The 24,416-nt window shown below is 41.5% G+C and overlaps 1 protein-coding gene across 3 annotated transcripts in view; it reads right to left on the reverse strand.

Annotated features, from left to right (window-relative positions):
• The window catches only part of lingo3a (leucine rich repeat and Ig domain containing 3a), a 33,797-nt gene that overhangs the window by 6,261 nt on the left and 3,120 nt on the right, over positions 1–24,416 (reverse strand). The window contains exon 1 of one of the 3 annotated variants that reach the window (XM_013275118.3): positions 15,346–15,425. The exons of 1 other annotated variant lie outside the window; for it this stretch is intronic. The gene's annotated coding sequence lies outside the window, so the exon portion shown is untranslated. Of the gene's footprint in view, positions 1–1,930; positions 2,013–15,345; positions 15,426–24,416 lie in introns of those variants that run through there. One more of the 3 variants, XM_005478711.2, reaches the window with a different exon arrangement.

Here is a 24,416-nt window from a genome sequence, read left to right on the forward strand (position 1 = left end):
TCTGCAAAAGTAAAAAAATATTTCTTTCAGTATTCACCACCAGAGTATTAGCCACAAACTTCCTCCCTAGAGTCCTACTGTCCTCAGTCCTCCACTTTTAAAATGTCTCCAATTTCTCTGTCAGTCACATAGCCACGCTTTACCCATATCTGGTAGCAGTCATTCACTAATAAGCCCAGTGGCCCCTGGCCAGAGAATGCACCATAAGTCAACAGCAGGTGGATAGAGAAGTGTGCACTCTACTGTCTTCAAAGAACCCAGATATAGGTGTTGACATTGACATCTATGTTAGTTATGACCTAAAACCCATTTAAACAACAGAATCTACACTAACCCCTATAGAGACATGCACATTTACATTCCAGGTCTCCAAAAAACCCATGTTTATTTCATTAAAATGTTTTTAAAATTTGCATAAGTCACAACACACTGCTCTTACACAAGCTGCCTTCATAAGTTAAAAGTATCGGTATTGATATTTGCAATAATGGCTCTGTATTTACTTAGTATGGGATCGATATCAAAATTTGCAGTATTGCACAGCACTGGTACCCAGACCTATAGGAGTGTCAGTCAGGTCAGCTAGCTTAGGGGCAGACAGCATGGCCTTTACACTGTGGCTGTATTAGCATGGTTTTCTGCTGGGTGATAAAAAAAAAATGGCTGTCAGCTGCTAAGGAGCTCTGCTTTCTATTTTTAAGAACCTTCCGTATAATGAGGATGGTGCAATGGTTAGCTTTGTGGCTAAAGTGAAATTTTGTCATGGTTGTTCAGTGGTGGAGATAATTATTAACCAATAAGGTAAAGCTACTACACTCACATGTAAATGAACAGCAGGAAACACACAAGTGTTTGCTTTTATTAACACAAACTTACTCTCACAGGCTATTTTTTTCCTATAGGTAATATTATAATGTAAGAGATTCTATTTTAATAGCAGTAATTGTGTAATGCCACGAGTTTTAAATATAAAGTCACCGAGCACAGTCAGTGTTACATCTCTCTGATTATGCACTATTATGTTCCCCGCTGACCTTCGGCTATTTCAGTGACACGAGCTACAGTGAAGCTGCTGCTCAGGCTAAAGAGTGGCTTCTCTTGACAAAGCTGTGACTGACAGCAACTCTTCCTCGTAACTCATAACTCACTTCACCCTGAATTTTTAAAAAGAGTAACATTTTTGTGGTTTCTCACCAAGCCAAGTTGTAAAACTGATCACTATTGTACTGGCGTGAGTCATTAATAGTGACACTAGTAAAACAGAAACTTTAAAGAGGACGGAGGACTTCCAAAAGCGGACGCCAAAGGAAGAGAAAAAAACTTGTGAACAGCGGTGCTAATGTGATCGTGTCCCAGTTTGAACTATTTTAGAGTCAGTAAAGTAACCGAAGGGTTTAAAATACCCGGTCCATGGGATACGTGGGCTGTCAGTGAGATGCTCAGTAAAGTTCAGTTATGTAAACACTCATCTGTGAAGTCAGAGGATGTTCAACAAGCTGAGATACATCAGCTACGCCTCGCAGACAGAATCAATATGCAGCTCTGATATGAACCGCAAAGCTTCCAAAGGACAATACTGTAGGTGTTTAATGTTGTCGTGGCAACGGCTGCACCATCTCCCTCCACCCATCCTTGAAACGCTGTCCTTCCCAGTCTCCTGTTTTTCATATCAAGCTCAAATGCACCTGTCCACCAGATAGCTTCAGTAAGTTTCCCGCCCCTAACGGCTGTTGCTGTTTACAGAGACGCTGCTCATTAGCTCTTTGGTAAATATTGCTAATGATTATCACGTATTTTAAGCTCAGTTAATCTGCGTTGTTGCTGATGTGTACGACATCCTTTCTGCTTCATACCTGTAGAATTTTCTGCCACCCCCCTTCCCTTTCCTGCTTGGTGTAGGTGCATTTAGGTCCCATTTCCTGTTACTTACCACCATCACAGCTGCCTGTCACATTCACACATTGTTCGTGCAACATGTGCACACATTCATAGCACTGACAAGTGGTCAGTTGTCTTTTGTTTTACTATTTTTGTTGCCAGGCAACATTTAGCACATGCTATTAGAAAAAAAAAAAAAAACTTCACTGCCTGAAGTCATGTTCTACTCCAGAGTTGCCTCAGTGTTTAAATGCATGGGGGATGGACTCATTTTATTTTTTTTTCCTGAGAACGCTGCACTGTTAGCTGCACCAACTTTATATTTCTGGACATCTAAGCTTACAAAAGCGTACAATTTGTATTAGATTTTGCACATGATGACATAATCTTTTGTATTCATGCATGTCTTTTCTACTTTGACATGTCAAACTATGGATATTTAAAAGGCAAACACAGTGTTCTTCCAGCTGGATCTGAATTTAACTAATACTTGAATATTTTTAAAGGAATGTGGGAAACTGTAGGAATGATCTGTTATTTGTCATTAAAGATTACCTGAAAAATGCCAGCAGTTTGCTTATCCAAGACCACGTGTTAATGTCCCTGTGGAGATGAAAAGCATGCGTACACAGTCAAACTGTGCTGCCATGAAAGCTGAATATACAGAAGGCAAGTAAAAATCAGACGATGTCTTAATCCTGTGCTGCTCTGCACTGTGTTGTTTGAAAATGCAAAAAGAAAAAATAAACAACTTAATTTAGCCCGAACTATCGAAATAATAATGAAGGGCTCCAAGCTCTGAATAAAAGGTAGTTCTAGAAACTAGCTATCATTTCTGACGTATAAGAGCACCGAAGGTACATGTAATATTAAACCTTCAGGGGGGAACCCGGAGCACCCTAATGCAAACATGAATTAACCACAGCCTCGTAAGAGCCATGTTACAATATTCAGGACGTGTCTGTTTAACGGCATGGAATCAGCTTTAAGCAGACTTTAGTCAGGTGCTGACAAAAATGAATGTGGTGTTATTAAAATTTCATTAAAGAGACTTTGGTAGTGACCCTGCTATTGGTGCTATTGCTGCTAATGTAAACAGATGTGCTAACTGGCTTTGGAGTCTCCATTTCTACCTTCCTAAGACCCCTAAGTTCTCAGGGTGACTCATTCCCACACTTAATGAATTTTTATACTGAACTCAAATTTAATCAGTATTAAAATAATTAATCGTTTCAGATTTGATTGTGCAGTATCCAGCTGTCTGACATCCTGATGGTGTATGTCGTCTTTTCGGGTCCATGTTTTGCAACATTTTGAACAAATATTAATGATTTAAAACTGACTAACACATCACCACAGGATGGAGTTTAAGAACTTGTTGATTTTGATCCAGATATGTGGATCACAGGATGTAAGACCCTCAGCAGGCTCACCTCTAATATGTGTTTAGTGCTAATTACCAAATATTAGGATGATAATAAGCGTGTTGTTAGCACTGAAAACACTGTTTTAGTCTATCTCCACGAATCCATTAGCTCTTATTAATCATGTCTGTTTTGCTTTTGTTGATAGATTTTGTTGTTTTGATTTATGATTTTTGTACTTTAAAAATTCAGAATGTGATGCAGATTTCTTCTAGTACGCATAGCTGTGGTAAATAACCCCCCCCCCGTTTGCCCGATGTCCCCCGTCTAGAGATGAAGAGAAGCATGGGCCTGAGCTCTGAGTCTCTAAAGTGCAGATGGCGGAGCAGGCGACCCGGAATTCATGTGGTCTTTGACTCCGGCCCAGTTACCACCGGAGACATCGCACATACCCAGAGAGCGGGGGTGTAGCAGGAGATGTGTGGCTTTTAGCTCGAAAAAAACCAAATGCAGGTTAGATAGCAACAGCGCCATAATTAGACACTAGAGTGGGCAGAGGCCACAGCAGCGGGGACGCTTGGTGAGATGCTCTGCCACTTCTCAACCCCACCACCACCTCTTCTTGCAGAAACCACAACATGATTTATTTCACTGACTGTCTTTACTGCCGACTCATCTCCTCCCTGGTCTCTCTATATACAAAAGCAATCAGAGCTTGAAAACTAGCAACTTAAGCTGATTGGCATAATGTAAACACTGTCCTTCTTGCTGCAGCAGAAGAAGAGTCTGTGTGTGTTTGTGTTGCCTACAGCAAGGCCCTGAATCAGAACCAGCTGAAGCAGAGCAGAGGATGAGACTGCCAGACTTATCTGCAGGTGTAGGACACAGCTGACAAATGAGCAGGAAGCGTGTTGGAGTGTGTAGGTGTAAGCAGGCACCCTCCAGAAAGACACACAGGCCGAGGCATAACATCCACAAAAGCTCCTCAAATGGCTGCGCTCGCCGATTTTCACCGTGCCCACTCATTACGGTTTATATAAGCAGAACTCTCTCTCTCTCTCTGTGTGTGTGTGGTATGTGCTGAAAGTGTCCTCCAGAGAAAACACATTAGTCATTTACACTGAGGGAAGCCTTCGTCAGTGTCCATCAGTCTGTGCAGGGAAACCCTGAAGACCACGGCAGTGCAAGTTCCAAGGAACACACAAATAAACACGCACTCACACACACTCGGAAAGCAAGAAAAAGCTCAGGGATAAATGTGACTGACTTGTTTGTTCCCTCTAATGTCCCTGTAACTTCCACCTTGCAGTACAGTGATGGATCATTGTTACCGGGAGGGTCGCGCTACCCGACACAGCCAAGGACGAAGAAGAAAAGCTGGAGTGGAGAATTTGTGACATTCATATAAAAGCAGTTACAAACTTGGGAAGAAGAATTGCTGTTTATTTACGCGAGTAAACGCCTCTTCGTGGTCGAGCACATGGGCTTTCTGTGGACACTGAGGCTAAAAGAGAAATGGATGAGAGAAATGGTAAACAAACAGCTATTTAAAGCGATTTCATCCCCGGGCACCGCATTACAAACTGATCGGTCATGTCGAATATTTCCATTACACCTCAGCATCGGATGCAGATTGATATGAAACACTAGTTTAAAGGTGCCAAATAAGACTCTCATTATTATAATGGGTTACAGGGAGATTCTTAAATTTCATTTCTGTTCTATGCAAAGCATGAACGTTGAAACCGAAGGACACAAAGGGGTGATTAAGAATGTGTGCCATGAATCTTTAATAAGAGAGACCTGTTTCAGGGCTTATGGACATAAAGGCTTCTACAACCAGGAGCTAAATAATTGATGACGTTATGCTGCGTGGTCATGACCCACTGACATGGAAACTTTGACTTTACCTGGAGCTAAAATAGCTACATAACCAAAGACACAGAGAAACAAAAATATTATTATTGGTCAGTTACTGGTTTTATACTTGAGCTGATATAAAAAAAAAAGAGTTTTAAACTTTAATGATGCATCTTAGCTTCAAACAAATACCTTATAGCAACCTGCCTCTCGGTCCACGTATTAAGTAAACAGATGACAGCATTTTGTGTTTCCTCTGTCTACTGACACATAATAAAGTTTTGGCTTTTTATTTACATAAAAAAGGACAACGTGTAGCATAGAACAAAATGGACAGTGCTACAAATCTGTTATTATTAGCATGATTAATGAGGAAATTAATAATGATAACTAGTCAAACATCGTGTCTGAATGTTCAAAAGTATACATGACAAAGATGCATCTGTCGACATTCAGATATGAAACATGCATTTCATATCATTCAGTGAGAACAAAAGGTGTTTAGATCGTGAAGCTGACAGTTACGAGGATTTTGGTGCCAAAAAAGGATTTCCAATATTTTATTTTGTGTCCTTGGAAGAACACAGAGTTACTGTCCGGTCCTCGCTCAGATTCGTTACAGAGGATAATGCTTCTTCACAGTTGATTGGACTTGCATCTTTTTCTAATTTTATTATACCTCAAACTGCACTGAAGGAGATTTCATTCTGTGATGTTTTTCAGTTTAGATGAGAGAACAGGTGGGGGCTACGATGCCTTACAAACACACTATCGCGACAGGCTCTGACCCGGTTTTCTATTTTATCAGTTTGTACTGAGGCATGTTCACAGCTGAAGGTTAAAACAAATATTGGGGTCCCTACACAAACACTCCCACACAATCTGAGCCCTCCGAGCGCAGTCACTTTGATTTAACACAAAGGGATCTGTGGCTCCAAAGAACATTAAATTCGATGCCAATCTCTGAGAGGCCACAGGCCATCACTGTAATGCAGAGGGACATGCTTTGCAACGGTCAGATACACACACTGTATGAAGCTGGCTGAGGTTTATTGAACAATCAACATTGTTATAGCAACAAAACACTGAATACCTTCAAAAAGTGCACAATTACTCAATTACTGTACAAATTCTGAAAAATGTGCTCCTCATAATAAAAACTAAAACTAATACTGAAAACTAATGAACTGGAAACAAAAACAAAAATAATAATCATTTGAAATATAAATAAAACTCTCCTTAGTAACTCAAATTTAATTAAATTCAGGCTTTGTTATCATGTCTCAAGTTAAACTGTCTACTTAAAAATCTACAAATGAACCTCCCATTGTCTGAATCTTCTTCTAACTGTGATCGTGTTATTAATCGACAAACATGTAATTATGAACACAACTGAAAAAAAATGTTGGAGACATCTGGAACCCCTCTGGCTCTGCTGTTCTCCACCAACAGACATGGGTTTCACAGTGGAGCGACACTAGTCGGTCACCCGTCTGTCTTTTCGGCCTGCTTTCCGCATAGGCAGGCTGCCACTGGCAGCTAGCCTATTAAATGGCCAACCTCTCTTTAAGCCCTTGTGATCAGACTGTGTCAGTCAACCAGCAGTACCCCTCCTGGAGCAGCCTCTCGGGCTAGTTACACGACTTCAGCAGGGATGAGAAGTGACAGACCACCAGGAAAGAGAAGACATAATTGGGGGAACTGGGAGGACTAACAGTTTGTGCTCAGCGAGGAGAACAAAAACGTTAATTTGTCCTTGTTCAGATCTTTCACGACTGTTTTTACCTTTAAAAAAATACATGAGTAGAATTTGGTCGCCGCCCTGGTTGTGTCTGGCAATTACTAGTAAGTTGATACAATAAGACAATCCAGTTTGAAGGCGTCACGGGCCATTTAACTATGAGATTCATGTCCTTGAAAGCTCCCTGATCAAATGCTAGACGTAATGACTTGGAAACATCCACTGTCTCTCTGTAGCTTCAGAGCAAATAGCTGGTTGTCACTTGCTCCAGTTTGATTGTTTAGTATGCATGACACATGCAACCCATTACTGTATAACGCTCTCTTCTGTTTCCATTATGCTGTGAAATAGAGAACCTGGGCCAATATAATGCCGAGCATTACTGCTGGGGTTTTTTTCCCCCTCTTTACCAATTAAATCACATAAAGCAGATCCCGCCTTGTACAAACAGTGACAATTCATCATCTGGTCTCTTTTCTCACAGCGAAATAAACAAATCCTGTGTAATTTCAGGACCGTCATCCCATAAAAAACGTAAGTAAGCAGTAATAAATCATGATGCAGACTCCAGTCCCTCAGGAAAGAGGGTTTTTTTTCCTTCTGTGCATGAATAAAACTTGAGGTCAAAGGTTAATAAGAGTAATATTCACAAGCTCAAATTATTACTAGCTACTCTGTTGGCAGCAGACTTTAACTGTGACTCTTAATTTGAGGTCATTTCTCCCATAAATGCATAACTAAAGCTGTTTAATCTATATTGCCTGTTTTTTGGGGGGTTTTTTGGGGGGGTTTTTACAGAGGACAAAGAGACAAGAGCCAGAAGTTCTTCGAAGGTGGAGGTGAGTGTGATCTGTGTCTCTGCTGGCATCTATTTCCTGACTGGCTGGCCTGTCTGCAGTGTCACCAGCCATCACTTCAATCCAGGCTCTTTCCATGCCAGTTGGCTCGGCTCTCGGTCGCTCTCACACTGCCTGCCACATTCAGAGACGAGAGGCAGAGATGGGGCATTTTAGGCTGGCATCACACATCACACGCTTGCAGTTCTTTGCACTTCACATACACACACGCAGAGATTTGCGTGTTCCAATTTACGCACGAAAATGGTCGAATGCACAGAGATACGAAAACAGACATGCATGCATATTCACTCACGCTCCCACTGTCCTCAATCTGCAGGGGAGTGTGTGTGAGGTGTATCTTAAAATCCTAGTGTGTAAGGGACTCTGACCTTTACAACAACTCTGTTTACAACATAAACGCTGAATAGAAAGCAGCTAAAAATCAAGTTGTGGCAAAGGTGGGGTGTCTATAAAAGATGTAAATTGTACATACTTCAACACTTTTCTTCCCCCTCTGGTTTGAGAGACTCGTGGAAGCATCATAAGGGAAAAAACTGCTGGCGCCTGCTTTAATCCTTCTTGAAGCCTGCAGGCTCTCCATGTCCTTCTCATTGGATTCATTAAAAGGATCCCTGTCCTCTCAACTTCCCTTTCACTGCCTGCTGCCTGCTCATCAAGTGGGCCAATTACAAGCACGATCAGGAGTCAAGAACTATCTGAAAGGGGTCACATACGCACTGCAGCTCCCTCTTACTTCTAGACGGAAAGGCTGAAATGATGTCGTGTAAGCAGTGATGCCACTTGTGTAGAAAATAAGGAGCATATTGTGTAGCTATATACAGCATACACAGAACATGTGCACAGCTAGTCAGCTAGCTGTCTAAACAGTAATGTCCTGTGCTAGTTGGCAGCCTAATGTTCATATTTTATAAATGTAGATGTTAAGCAGACAGCTGCTACTAGCCCGGGCTGCAGGACTGGTGAAGAGAGTCTGAGTTAGGAAATGAAAAATCTGTGAACTGTGTCAGTTGAAACTGGCTTGTAACGACTTGCCTGGAGCAAGATATTAACTGCTGAGTAGCACACCTGGACATTACTCAGCAAAGCAGAGGTGGTTTCTATATTTATACACTTCAACAGACTAATTTGCCATTTTCCATCTGCAGTGTTATGAGAAGCATCAAGTGCCGCACACTTAGACAGAGATCAATGTTGTGTTTTCTTACTTCAAGACTAGCCAGATTTTTTTCACCCACTAGTGAATTAGTTGCATCTGTAATGGAGATTAATTTCTTAAAGTTTTTATGTGATTGGGTTAGAGTTTCAGATGGCAATCTAATACCCTGGAGGTCCCTTGAAAACGAAGTCTGACTACCAGTGCGAGGCGGCGAGGGGAGCGGTGTGTATTGAAAGTAATCCTCAGACCTGGGCAGCAGTGCAGCTGGATTCACGTCTATTCATAATTCATCACTCAACAGCAGTGGGGTGAAGATTGTTCTATATGTGTAATAAAGCAAGAAGAGACGTCTCTGAAAGGCACTGACAGAATCACGCAGATCAGCCATTGTGTTGCTGAACGTCCCAGGTGAGGGACGCGCTTGTTACAAGCAGAGAGACAGACGGAGACGATAGCTGCAAGTCACACCGCGTTAGCTCCTACAGCCATCCATCCGCAACTTTCAAGAGGAGAGCAGCTGACTGAGCCTCTGCCAGTCTAATATGAACTGTCAAAAGCCTAATTAGACAGCACCCAAGCATCACTCACAGAGGCACCAGTTTCCCTCCAGTTGGAGCGTTCAAGCTTTTCCTGACCAGAAAGGAGTCAAACTGCTACACTAAACCCCGAGGGCGAGAGAAAGGAATAATTGGTAGCACATTTTCAGAACAAGCTTAAACATTTTAAGCAGACACTTGTGGTTGGTAAGTTCAATATTCACTTTTCTTTGACTCTTTAAGTTTCCTCCAACATTCATGAAAAATATCTAAAACCTTTGCTGTAAAATCATTTAGATAAATTATGTTTAATCACAAGTTTTTTCCGGGTTGCAGGTTTTATGCAGTCATCCAAAACACACGATGAGGATACATCGGACTCAGAGGAACTGCCAAATCACACTGTAATTCTCTGCGGGTTTGTATTTTCTGATTAAAAAAAAAAAAGATGATTTAATCCCTTGTTATTGTAAAAACATAAGTCACAGCTGCTTCATCACTTTTATCCTTGTAAACTCAGCAGGGTAAAATGAGTTTATTTCAATGATATAAAAAAAAAGTCACTTTTCCCTGGGCTGCTTCTGTGATAAACTCTTTGAAATAAATTGAATCATTCATCACTTTTCAAATTGGGTATCTAACGCATGAGCATAACTGGAGCTGAGGATTTAATTCACTCATGGGACAGATGCATAAATCCTGATAGCAGCTTGATGCTGACATTTTTGGAAGACAGCAACAGCAAGTCAGCATGATTGATGATGATGACAGACACATGACAGACACTCAGACAGCTTGTGGACCCCAGACACTCAGCACTGCTTTACCTAATAGAGAAAGCCGAAACCCTGAAAACAGGTACACTCAGAGAGTGTTGAGGCTTCACCTTGAATACAGAAGTTCAGTGACATGTCCTCATCTTCAAAGATGTGCAGTTTGCATAGTGACAACACTGAGCCTACTGCACACTGTGGAGGTGACTTTGGCTGTCAGAGATGTTGGCTGCCCCCCTAAAGTTCTGGCATCACACGGTCCTGATGCTGAGGAGGGCATGGTGGAAGTGAGAAAGAGAAGTAAGGACTTTTAAAAGATGCGATGTGGTGAACTACTAGTTATCATATAGTGCCTGTGTCACGATAATACTGTCGTAAATTTTTGTGTGCTAAAAAAAGTGTCGTATTGGAATGTCATTGTGCTTAGGTTCCATAGAGCACGCAACAACAAAACAAGCCCGGACATGTCTGAGAGCAAGAGCAGCGTCAGCATCCCAGGACTACTTCAACAACCTCTAATCAATAAAGTACCATGAAAAATATGTTTTAAAAAAAGTATACAAACAAAATGTATGTGTGTAAAGGTGCAAACAACAAAAACACACTGTGGAGTACAGCAAGGCTATGAAGGGAAGGCAGCTGGTGATGTGCAACCCAAAACTAAACTAATGACTCAGTCAAGCACTGCTTGAGTGCTCACTGGTTGCACTCCATACGACAGGAAGAGCAAACGGTGGATGCAAATTACAGATGCTGTAACATGGTAGTAAAAGTGAATGTTAAGACAGTAATGAGCAGGCCCCAAAGAGTAACAAGGTGGTTAATTTAGTTATTGCTACAGTAAAAATGTAAGCACCAAGGATACTTTTACATTTGACTTATGTTGTAATAATAATAGTAATGTAAACTTTATTGATCCCCATGGGGAAATTACTCTTAACCCACTCACTCAGTGGGCAGCCACCAATCCAGCAACTGGGGAGCAGTGTACAGGGATGGTACCTTGTTCAGGGGTACCTCAGGGTAGCCATTCAGTGGAGTCGAACCCCCGACCTTCCGATCATGGGGGCGACCACTCTACCTACTGAGCTGTCCCTTCCCTTAATATGAGCTGTCTCACTATTATTGTGCTATTGCTGGCACCAAATTCACACTTCAAATTAGGTAGTGTGTCATCAGTGACAATAACTGTACTTTCATCATCTTATGTGTCACGATCGAATAAAATATTTTATTTTATATTTACATTTTATTTGGGACTACCGAGTGTAACAAGATATTGGAAAACGCAAAGACAGACCCAGAGTAAATATAACTTAAAGATGTGATATATTAGGCTACCTCCAGAGTAAAGCTCACTGCACCGTGTGCTTTGTCAGCTCTTTGCAGATATCCTAATTGCATTTTTACGGACTAGTCATAAGGCTGACATGGCTTATGTGAAATAAGGCATTAAAACCATACGTGAACAATAATTTGCAACCAGGAGGTTTTTTCTGTGTCTCCACGATAGCGCCGTCTGGCATTCCTGACCTCCCTGTTTCTAAACTGCACCAGCTCATCGTTGTCACTGATATTTTGTAAGATGTTGCTGTTCCATGTAACGCGTCTCATTAGGCTGCTGCTCCAGCAGGGTAGGTCATAAAAGGTCATCTGCATCCAAATCAACAGCTCATAACTAACATCTGCTTTAAATTAAGGATCCACAATCTCAGTTTCTGTTTCTGCCAATTTGGATATTTTCAGTGTTGCTATCGTTTCACACTACATTGAGGAAGATCATCTAAATATGCCCATTTAAATAACAAAAATACAGCTGAATATCTTTCTCGTCTCGTTCCTCAGAGTCGACCATTAAATGTGAGAGATTATCAGAAGTAACCACGAGTTCACTCATCTATATTAATATCTTTTTCTGTAAAGAATTTCTACGCAGCTCATTCCACAGCAGCGAGCAGACCCAGCTCTCACTCTCGTCTTACGTTCAGTAATGAATACAACACAAACCTGTGCTGCAGAAACAGAGCGTTGACAGCTAGCCTTGTTTTAAAAAAGAGAAATACACCAAGACCAGTGACATCTCCACAGCTGTTATCCGTCAGTGCTTTGTTCCCTTAAATGCAAACAAACGCTAGAATTGATCATTTTTCTTTCAGATATTTGACACGAGCAAAGCGACTTTGCTCCAGAACGCATTTCCTGATAAAATAGGGCACATCTGACATCAGTGTGAGTCTACATTAAGGTGAAAATGACGCAGAAATATCCACAAGTGTTCCTGGCCAGTAATTATCCCTGTCTGACACACATGCAGCAAGAATAGCCGCTGGCCTGAACGGGATTACAGCGTAATGACATGCTGATGAAATGTACTGGGCCATCCAGCTCTGTCTATGTTATGGCCTGTTGTCCATATTTCAGCTGAGCCTGTTTGTATGGCCTACTTCGCAGTCCCACCCTCTAATCCCGTGCCGATGGGAACTGCCACGCCGCCCGGTCCCCTTCCCATCTCTCCTCCACTCAGCTTTAATCTCACTTCGGCTAAGACGGCAATGGCGAGCGCCAAACTGGGGATGGCTGACAGTCAAAAGCAGCCTCGGTTAAAGTGTGTTTTTGATTCTGATAAACAAAAAATACTTTAACTAAATCTCGTTATTTTGCCCACAATTTACAGTCTTCGCATGAATGAAAAGAGCAGCGAATAAAACGACTGTGTGCCGTTTGGAGCTGTGAGCGAGTGTCTTCCTTCCTGCTGCGCCGAGCCTAATAATTTGAGAATAGCGTGGTCTGGGATTTTGGTGTAATTATCCGAGAGCGCTAATTGCAGTAAGAATTCGGAAGCAATTATGAGGATCTTGAGCATCGACGCTGGCACTGAATCTGCATGGCGCAGAGTCTCACAGCAGCTAACTGTTGATTAATCTTCAAGCTTTACTAACACACAAATCCCTGCACAAAACTTGTGGAGATAATCATTCATAAGTTAAATCCCAAATTTATTCACTCATCCCTTTATTTGATTTGTGCGCACTAGGAGGGGATGTTTAGTCTGGAGAGAAACTCTTGTTTGTAGCTTTGAGCCGAAGCAGAAGAAGCAGAATGTTCTGTATCTGTGCCACGTCTTCTGAGAGATTAACTAATGTGGCAGCAAGCTGCCTGATAAAAGGACTCAAGAAGTCAAGTGGCAGGAAAGAGAAGAAGGCGCTGACCATGAGGAAAACGAAACAAAGGAGTCAAGAAAACGAGGAGAAACGAGAGGAAAGGAAAGCAGTTATTGAGCACAAGAAAGCAGCAGAGTGTGCAAGATGAAATTATAAATAGAAATAAAAGAGCTTCTTCTTTTTAGTTTTCTTTTTTCTTTTTCTTTTCTTTTTTTTTTTTAACAGGGTGACAGATAAAAACAGAAAGCAGAGATGTGAAATGGTTTAGGGAAGGTGATGAGGGATTATACATCCTGACAGAGCCACAGAAGAAAGAGAGCCTTAGAAATGGATTTGTCAAAAGTGAGGCACTTCAGAGGAACGTGGACTGCAAACGTGTGTGTGTGTGTGTGTGTGTGTGTGTGTGTGTGTGTGTGTGTGTGTGTGTGTGTGTGTGTGTGGTTGACAGCCACACTCTCTTATCTCTCGGTTGTAAATCTGAACTCAAAAGAGAATCTGTCACTGACTGTGTTGCTGCTGCCGTTGCCCATAGAACAGCTCTGAGCACCTAATTGAACACTTACATACTGACAATGAAACTGTAAGGTACACATAAGTTCTGCTACAAAAAAAAATGCAAGAAAAAAAACATGTACAGGCTCTCAGATGAGGCTTTCTATGGCGTCGACAATGACACAGGTTGTCAGCTCCTGTGATGAAGGCTTAGTGAGAGAAAACAGAAGGAAGGTGGTGGAAGGAGGAGCAAGAGCAGATTGAGGATGAAGAGAGGGAGGAGAGAGTGACTCAGCTGCTCTCCCTAAAGGCCTCAAGGAAAAGAGGGATGAAGGCACCAAAGTGAAGGGGTGTTCAGGCTGGAGACAGTCATCTCCGATTTTAAGTCTGTGAAAAAGACGCATTACCAAAAAAGAGAGACCTCAAATAACTCTTTGGGGGGGGGGTTATCCCCAAAGCGAACAAACAACTGTCCATGGTACAAGCGCGAGAGATGAGCAATGAGTGTCCTTAAAGGAGATCACCATGCCTCGCCATCTCACCGAGTCCGAGGCAGATTACAGCATCGCGGCCTTTTATCTGCCATGCAAAGGGACCTCTTTAAAGTCTCTAGGTATAGCTTTGGGCACCCAGTAATTGGGTCCTGCCTGCGCATTAAACATAGATCTGTTCTGGCATCACACAGGAACTCAGCATCGGATGTACCGGGATGAAACAGCATGCTGGATGGAGTAAGAGGCACACACTGTGCCACACCAAAAAAAGAAGGAGGAGAGGAAGAAAAAAAGATAAAAACCTCATCCGTGCAAACAGACTGAACCACAGCTACAGTCAGACATACAAATTATTCACAGGCTCTTTTGAAACTGTTTACTCTGGGATGCAGATGCTGCCTTCCTCACACTGAGAGAGTCGAGAGATAAACTGAAAGTGGTTCTGATGAGGGATTGGTTGTGAAGGATTTGATTGTGGGACAAAAGCGAGATGCAGAGAAGTTCTTTGAAGGAAACCTACAGTATGGATGCATACAATAGGCTGACGGAGGCAAAAGGAAGCAGGCAGGGCTGTCTTTGAAAAAGGTGAAAGAGGCTGTGACAGTGTGCTGTCAGGCAGGCGAGCTGATCCCTGATTCTGTGATCAATGTTTTCCAAGAAAATAAAATTTAAAAAAAAAGATGAATAATTCAAAACAGACTAGCGACAGGCTCGTGAAGACGAGTAAAGCAGCAGCACTCGTCTGGCTCGCATAATAAATTCATAACATTCCCCTGATGTCCAGAACCGGCTTGTCCTTTTCGCCTGAAAGTGTGGCAAACAGCACACATCAGAGAGTACACCTGTCAGAGCTCGAAAATGTGACAGAGCATGAGCAACGACGCGCTTGTGTACATCAGCAGCAGCACAGTCGCATGGACGGATATTTATAGCTACGCAGATCTACAGATTGTGATCTATACTGACAAACATAACCCCATAATTCTAAGAAGCAGCATGAAATCCACCCCCACATATAAAATGTACCCACCATGTTCCAGCTATTCTGTGAGTAGAGTATAGCCTCCATAAGGTATTGACCTAAACAAGAGAAAAGAAACTTGCCACAGCTGTGATTTAGTTCAAAGCAAAGAATCTCAGCAGACTACTTCTGATCAAACACGTCTGACAGGCAAACCGAATCCGTACACTCCCACAAAGGAAGGGGGGGAAGATGAGAGGAAACACAGTCTGTTAAGCCCAATCTCATCACACCCATCTGTCACGGTTACACACGGACATTTACAGCTGCACATTTATTAGTTCAAATCAGGCAGGAAGAAAACAGGGAGAGATTTTCTTCCTTTCAGATGACAGCCTGGAAAAAAGCGTCCTCCTATAAATATACTGCCCCTCTCTCCGCCACTGCATGAAAATAACACACTCGCTTCTCAGTGCACGGCAAGCAGGGTCTAGATTACTTTTATTAGCGTGTCATCTTTTATGGACTCTGCTATAGCTGCTGTTTTAAGTGGACTAATATTAACAAGGCATGCATAAATAAAAATCACCTTTAATTGTCAGCATTATAAAAAGCTTCAGCATTTTCATAAAGTGGAGGTATTTCTATTTCTTGTTAAACTATTTGAGAAAGGAAACCAGCTCAAAGAAACATGTCCATAATTATGTATTACACTGACACACGGCCTTAACACCTTCGAGCTACAAGCTCAAAAGCTCTAATGAACACAGTAACGTCTGATATGTCTTACTTGACTTCAGTGTCACCTCCTTTGATTTATTAAAGAGGAATAATTTTCTTTTACCTCTGGTGATCAAAATCTGAAAAATGAGGAGTCTCTTGAATATATTTAGGGAGCAGAAGTTAGCCAGTAGTTAGAGCCGTATCCACGAATCCATTCCTTTATTTGAAGAGACACTTCCTAATTATGATCCAAATTTCAATTTAAAAAAATGCTTGAAAGCTTCTTTTAGGTTCTTTTGAGAATAATAATAAATTTTGTTTGAGCTGGAGGCAGCATCGGGTTACATTAACTGAAAACAAGGGGAGGCCGCCAGCTTTGCTGTGTCCAATTTGCTGTCACAAAGCCTGCAAACTGCTGGAGACTCATTGTTCCCAGACCAGAAGTAGAATCAAGTAAAAAGAAAGCGCACCCTCTCTCAGTTCTAAGGTTTTACGTATAAAGCCATAATAGAAAAACGTACGTGGTCCTCGGCAGGTGTTAAAATTGAAAACTAAAACCTGAAATGAAACATTAAACATATTTCCGAGTCACTATTTAAACAAAAACTGGACAATAAAATGTTTCCACATTGGAAGGAAGGATTCATCAGCTCGGGAAACGGGATCATCCCATGAGCACATGAATGAACAGTTATTCAATTCCGAAAGTGAAGTTCACTGATTTGAAATCATGCATAAACAAGGTTTAAATTACAGTTCAAATGCTCCCATTTCTTGTTTCAAACATATACTACAAAAGACGCAACACATAAGGCAAGTGAAGCGAGGATAAAAGGAAAGAGCAGCCTGACGGCGCAGTTCAATCTCATCTCCCTGTTCCACTGATCTCCACTTCAGGAAAATGATTTGATCAACTGATTATCTGATTTATGTTCAACAGCTGAAAAGGAGATAAAAGTCAGCTTTAGTTCTGTCAGCGTGATCCGCGGCGCAGACAGAGAGGAGAGTTGGAGGTCGTGGAGTGAGCTGAAGATGCAAAGAGGCGTGAGTGTTTAATCTTTATACATACAGACGGTTCAGTCGGATATTTAAAATAGCTTTAGTAGGTTCAAAGAACAATTATTTAATGAGGATGAGTAAGAGAAACAGACAATACCTAAAAGAGCTCCACAGACAAAAGTAGACATGGAAGCGATGCGCCGGAGTATTCATATTCTGCACGACTGATCTTGATATAAATGCAAAATTAGCTGATCCGGGCCAAGATGTTGAAGTAGCAGAGAGAAAACCATCTATTGCAGTGATGCAATCACTTAGACATGATAACAGATTCATAGCTTCTGTGAAAAACACAAGATGTCAACTGAATCCAGTTCAGCTTGGAAAACTTTATACACATCTGGAACAATTTTACGCTACGATATGCACTGTGGGCTCACCAGCTGGAAACAACAACGTCGGACCCCATCAAAATCTGCAAAAAGGCTCGTTACATAAGAATGATCATCATCACTTTAAAATTTAAACAAAATATAATACATTAAACCGGGAAAAACGCTGCCAAACGTGCAGATAAAACACATCTAAGTATTTAAGTAGGTGGCTGTGGCTCAGGAGAGGCGGTAGTGTAGGTCATCTACTAATTATGAGGTTGGTGGTTCGATCCCTGGACGCTCCAGTCTGCATGCCAAAGTATCCTTGGGGAAGATGCGGAATCCAGAGTTGCTTATCGGAGTGTGACTGTTAGACAGAAATCACTTGGACGCAGAAAGAAAGTGCTTCTGTGAATGAGCCATGTTGTATAAAGAGCTTTGATTGCTCAAGAAGAAAAGAACCGTTTATCATTTTCTACAGAGAATTGTAAATACTGCTTACAGAAAGTACACTCAGTCTTGAAATACTATCCAAAAACCAACATCCATGTGACTCGATGATAATTTGTCTTTGCTTTAGTAATTGTAATAGTAAAGCACCTCGAGATGACTGTTGTTGTGATTTGGTGCTATATACATACAACTGAACTGAACATGGATGCATGGATGTTTATGTCCCATCAACCTGCCAGGGATTGTAGATGAAAATAAGCATTTGTAGCCAAATCTTTCGTGATGTACCAAAGCACTCGTGTTAATTAATGTGCATTGCCACTTTTTGTGTTGTGTTTTCAGAGATCAGCTGGATCGAACACACTCTTAACTATAGTGAACATCAGGACCCATTTGAAGACTGATTAATTAATCCCTTCTTGATACTCTACTCTGACCACTACACATGAAGGTCTCATTAGAGCCAAAGTCATCAAACGTATCTGGACTGAGGGAACACTATAAAGGGGGGAAAAAAGGTATATTTGATTAAGCACTTAAATATTAATTAGTGGATGATGTTGACTGGATGAGGCGGTGCAGGTGTGCTTGAAGATAAAGCTGCGGACGTTTCATTAGGTATTGCAGTTTAATCGTGATATGTTTTAAAGCATGTGAGGGCAAGAAAAATGGGAAAACGTCGCGACTGCAAACACTCACACGTTAATCTAATCTTGCTCGTAGTTACATAATTTAAGAGAGCTGATTATGAAGCGATCTCGTGTGCGGGGTCTGTGGTATGAAAGATGTGTGTAACTTGAGTCAGCCCATAGGACACAGCTGGCTTGACGCAGTGGTCCCAGATACAGTAAGCCGCGACCGCCTGGCTCAGCTGCTGCAAATGCAGTTTAATAACAGAGCTGGAAAGACTGATGCCCCTCGAAGCATGAAGTAATAATATTTCTGGAATCTATCAGTCGCTTTATACAAAGTAGAAAAGGTAAATTTACATTTTTATCTGCAAGTTATTTTCCATTGATGTGTTTAGAAAAACACTCTGAAATACTTTTGAAAACATGAACTCTACTTTGGGCTAAATGTGAATTTATGATGTGAGAGTTACGGGTAAAATAGATAAAAGGCAGCTTTTAAAACAAGCTGTATTCAGAGAGTTAACATCTCTTATAGTCTGGGTACTTTTCCATTTGAAGAATCAAAACGTTTCTCAACACGTCCTGAACAAAGGAGACAAATAGTGCTTTAGGATTCTGCAGTGAGATGAAAACAACCGGGTGCCCTTCACAGATGAGTGTTTCCATGCTACTGAATTACAGTGCCGCAAAAAGTATTTTCCCCCTTCTTGATTTCTTACTTTTTTTGCCTACTTGTCACCCTGGCATTGTTCAGGTTATCATCAAATTTTAATATTACATAACGATAACACAGGTAAATACATAATGAAGTTTCAAAAAGATGTATTTATTATGGAATAATCTATCCAAGCCTACCGTTGCACTGTGTACAAAGTAATTACCCCCTGAACCTGATAACTGGCTATTCCACCCTTGGCGGCAAGAACTGCAATGTTTGTGATACCTTCAGAAATGCTTTAATTCAGAGACGTTGGAGGGTTTTCCAGCATGAACGTCTTTAAGGTCACGCGGAAGCAGCTCAGTCTGATTTAAGTCCAGACTTTGACTCGGATTCTCCAAAACATTCATTCGTTGTTTGAGCCAATCAGAGGTGGACTTGTCACTGTTGAGTGCCCTTGAGCTTCAGGACATGAAGTAATGGGCGGACATCCTCCTTCAGGGGTTTTTTGGTATGGAGCAGAATTCATGGCTCCCTCAGTTACAGCGAGTCGTCCTGGAGCAGCAGAGCAGCCCAGACCATCACACTACCACCACTGTGTCCACCTGCTGCTGGGATCTTCTCTTTATGAAACGCTGTTAGTCTGATGCAGATGTAACAGGACTCAAACCTTCCAGAAAGTTCAGCTTTTGTCTCATCAGTCAGAAGATTTTCCCAGGAGTCTCTGAGGTCATCCAGATGTTTGTTGGCAGATGTGGTGTTCTCCTTGGACTCTCCCGTGGAGGCCATTTTTGCCCTGTCCCTTTATTATGGTTGAGTCATGACCTCTGACCTTAACAGAGCCAGACGAGGCCTGCAGGTCATCAGATATTGTTCTGGTTCTTCTGTGACCTCCTGGGTGAATTTTGGTAGGCTGGTCACTCCTGTGAAGGTTCAGCACTGTAAGGAGGTAAATACTTTCTCACAGCATTGCACATTAAATGTAACTACAATGTTATGACTGAGAATAAAGTGTTGTGGTGGTGGTTGATTAGTGAGAGAGGACAAGTAACCAATATTACAGTATAAATACCATTTACTCTGGTTAGTTGTTTCCTTTTGCATGCATTTCATCTGATAATTCATAACAAGTGATGTCAAATGCGGAATCTATATCTCAGATGTAAAAGGACAGTTTTCATACCAGACTGCCCAAAGCTGGCACAGCAGTGAGCCCATGTTTTAAGTTTTTAATAGCAGATCGAAGTTGGCATACAATTTAAAACCTAATTTAAAACTTGAATAAATAGTTATCTGTGTCACTTATTAGTTTTATTATTCAAGACTTGCTAGTGATAGATCATGTATTATTTTTGATTGGACAGATGGATTATTCTTGATTTAAGGAGATTATTTTCGAGAAACCGCCATATGTAGTGCTCAGAGTCCTGTTTAAATAATTTCTTACGCTATTAAGGATAACATCTCTGACGAGACACCGAGCAGGAGCCCCAAACTCCATTTTCTCCAGCAATCTCAGCCATGATTGTCGATCCATATTGAGAAATTTTGTTTTATGGCCGTCTGGTCGCACTACTTTAAGCTGCCAGCAGCAGCAGAAATACATAAAATGAAATGAGGCGAAGAGTCTGACAAGTATATAAGCTCCCCAGAAACCCTCTTCAAGCCCTAGCACAGCTCAGTGATGGAGACTTTTTGCTCTCTGACACACACGTTCAAGTATCAGCTCAGACACATTAGAGGTTTAAATAGTTGATCTCTCTGTTCTGTGTTGTTTTATAGATGATTTCATTTTTAGATCCAGCTGGCCTGGTGTCAAACATTCATCGCCACAAACGTTCTCATCCTAAAGAGCGCTGGGAAAACAAAGACTTCATGCAAGAAGCAAGAGACAAAGCGTGATCTCTGAACTCCTCTTAAGTGTGTAAACTCAGACACTCATGAGACTCATTTGATTCCTCGTATTTTTTACGTAAATACTAAGACATCTCATCATACATTCTTTCATCCAGAGGCCGCGGAAAACATAAAATATGCAGCATCCAAAGAGCAAAAACCACTTCTCTCATGCCATCGCTTCCTCTCTGGATCTCGCCTGTGTCCTCCAAAGTCACTCTAGAAAAATCATCATCAGCTTAAATGAGCAAAATTTCAAAAGTACACAGATAATACAAGAAGTTGAGCTATTATAAATAGGCTGTGCAATAAAAAGAAAATACATTAGCTAATGTAGTTTTAAACTGAAGGTAGATATATTTTCTGAGTGGGCTGTGACAGAAATTGCATCTGTATTGTTCTGGCTTGATTTATTTCTTTGGCTTTGATTCTGTGGCTTTCAAAAGAATCGAACGAAAGCCTCTGTAGTTACTAGCGGCTCCATTAGAGTCACATAAATAAACAGCCCTGCAATGACAAACTGCAGCGTGTGGCACTTCATGACTGCACTGATGTACTAATTCGTCTAAAGCTTCAGCCTATTTTCCGCAGGTCAGGGAGCATAATTTTGAATAAAAACGCTCACATTTGGCCTTGATTAAGCCCTGGAAAAAGGTACACACACACACACACACACACACACACACACACTCACACACATGCAAGAGTCTAATTTCACTAAATTATTCTAGATGCCATTTGAAGATCAGTTCACATTCATAAGGTGATATATTGAGATCAGTAATTGCCATCCAGGGGACACAGGTGTTTCTGCAGCAACCAAGGTTACGTAAAGACTGTCAAGCTGCTCGAGCAATCTTAAAATAGTTAGCTGAATATAATATATAAACAGTGAAATAGTATAATGCATAGCTCCAGGAGCTCCAGTTTCCCCCAGCATCAAAAAAACATGCTGGACTTTTCCTTCTGTCATGTGCTCTCGAACAAGGCTCGGCGGCTGGCAACTACTCCTAATATAAGGATGGGTTACAAGAGGAGAACTAGCTTCCCTACAGGGATGAATAAAGGAAATCTTACCCTCTATAAGTAATGAATAAATGATTAAACCAGAACGTCACTGATGTAGTAGCTCGTCCGACTCATGATCCATCACAATTCACAGGTCATTATAATGTGTGAGGTACAGAAAGAAAGTTGTAGGCTTTGCAGTCATTGGTTGGCTGTATTTTATAAACTAATGAAAATTTAAATCCTCTAAAAAGTCAAAGAGGATTGCAAACAGTCACATACAGGAAACTACAAGCAAATGGTAAATGGACTGGTTCTTATATAGCGCTTTTCTACTCTTCTGAACACTCAAAGCACTTTTCACAACTTGTGCATTCACCCAAGCACATTTTCTAAGTGCTTTCTAACTAACATTCACACACACACACATTCATACGCCGATGGATGCATCGGAGAGCAATTTGGGGTTAGTATCTTGCCCAAGGATATTTGGCATGCAGACTAGAGGAAGCCAGGAATCGAACCACCATGCTTCCGATCAGTAGAAGACCTGCTCTACCATCTGAGCTACAGCATTACTCTAAGGCTATGTCCACACTTGAAAACGCATTGTTTTCTCTCCGTTTTGGCCTCCCGTCCACACTGAGACGGCGTTTTCCTCAAGGAAAAACGCAGCGTTTTGAAAACGCTCTCGAAAACGCATACATTTCTAAACGGAGCTGTCCCGTCGCAGTGTGGACACTCTAAAACACAAACTTTCTAAAACGATGACGCATTTTAGTCATGTGATGCAGTCATGTGACCAATTAAACAAAGATAGCGGAGGGCATTACACAGCAGTTGTTTTGATTGCTCTCAATTTTGACAGCCCTAAAAATGATTAATATCTGTCTGTACATGCTCCAGATAGCTTTTCTTCAAATTCTTTAATTCTCACTCGCTTTTGCGCATGCGCAGGACTGGAGCGTAAGCGTTTTCATCCATTTCAATGTGGACGCACAACTCTATGAAAACGACTGAAAATGCTAGTGTGGACGCAAAGTGTTTTCAGACGGAAATGCCATTTTCAAATCTATCCGGGCTAGTGTGGACGTAGCCTAAGAGGAGGAGTGATTTTTGTGACAAGCACAATGACCTTGACCTTGATCATTGCGTGTAAGTTTCATTAAATTCTGGCCAGTGCTCTGCGAGCACTAGCAGGTCTAATCTCCAAGCTACATCATTAGATCCCTACCATAAATATTAGTTAAATAGCTAAAAGTGGTGATAGGCAGCTGGAATATTTGGTTTAACATGTTAAATAAAGGATTAGCCATCTAACAGAGTACAGAATTAGCTAATAGTAACAGATAAATTGATAAAATTCCCTTCAACCAGTAAGCTGCAAAAATGCAAAGCAATAGTCCATCTTTTTGGTCAAATTTTATCCCAACTGCACTCAGTTCCAGGATGCGATTGGACTGATCTGACAGGGCTGTTGTGGTCCATCTGGCAAAATAGGACTACTGCTCTAAGGTAACGAGGTCAACCAGGCACTAATGTCACAACAAATGCGAAATGAAGAAATCGCATTTTTAAAAAGACTTGTAACGCCCACGTGCTCTCTAAGCTCTGCATTAAGGTTACAGCCCCGTCTGAATGTCTGTAATGGCATTACAGTAGTCTGTGGGAGGACGGCCAGCGAACGCAGGCTGACGATCATTCCAGCTGGACATCTTAACGCAGACAGATGACACGCCAGCCTGCCTGCAGGTATCGGACAGCCACTCGCTGGAGCACTCTCTCCTTTCAGTCCCGCATCGCATGCCTCCTCCTCCCTTTTCTTCCCTCTGCACTCTCCTCCCTGTAAGAGCAGCGATGCCCTCATCTTGCTGACAGTGGATGCATCTCTGTTTTATTGCCCTCATAAATACTATGGAGTTGAAAACAATGAGACACTGTTAAGCTGAGCCAATGTGACTGTTGAGCTTGGATGACAGCTTTATGTGCAACAGAAAGGTTCAATATGAGAAGGTAAGTGTAGGCGTAGTAATGGACAACGCTAACAGGCCTGCTTTAATAACGCACTCTGAGGAACTTTGCAGACATTTCATTACTGACACATAAATCTGTCAAATAAGGGGGCTAAGTGGCACCTCGGGTACCATTAAGAGCTGTTTCATAATTGCCTTCACTTTAGTTGCTGTTTTTTCTTGATTTTTTTAAAGTAACTGCTCTCAGCAGAGATCTATAAGATGACACATGGAGGCACGAAATGCACAGCATAAATCCAGTAATAATCCTGGGATTAATAAGAATGTAAGATGTTAAAGGAACTGCACCTACAGTACCTTAAGCAGATTAAGCATTTGCAATGTGACCCTTACTGTATGAACCCAGTGACGAACATGAACCCAG

Source organism: Oreochromis niloticus, linkage group LG23 (genome assembly GCF_001858045.2).
Source record: "Oreochromis niloticus isolate F11D_XX linkage group LG23, O_niloticus_UMD_NMBU, whole genome shotgun sequence".
NCBI lineage: Eukaryota > Metazoa > Chordata > Actinopteri > Cichliformes > Cichlidae > Oreochromis > Oreochromis niloticus.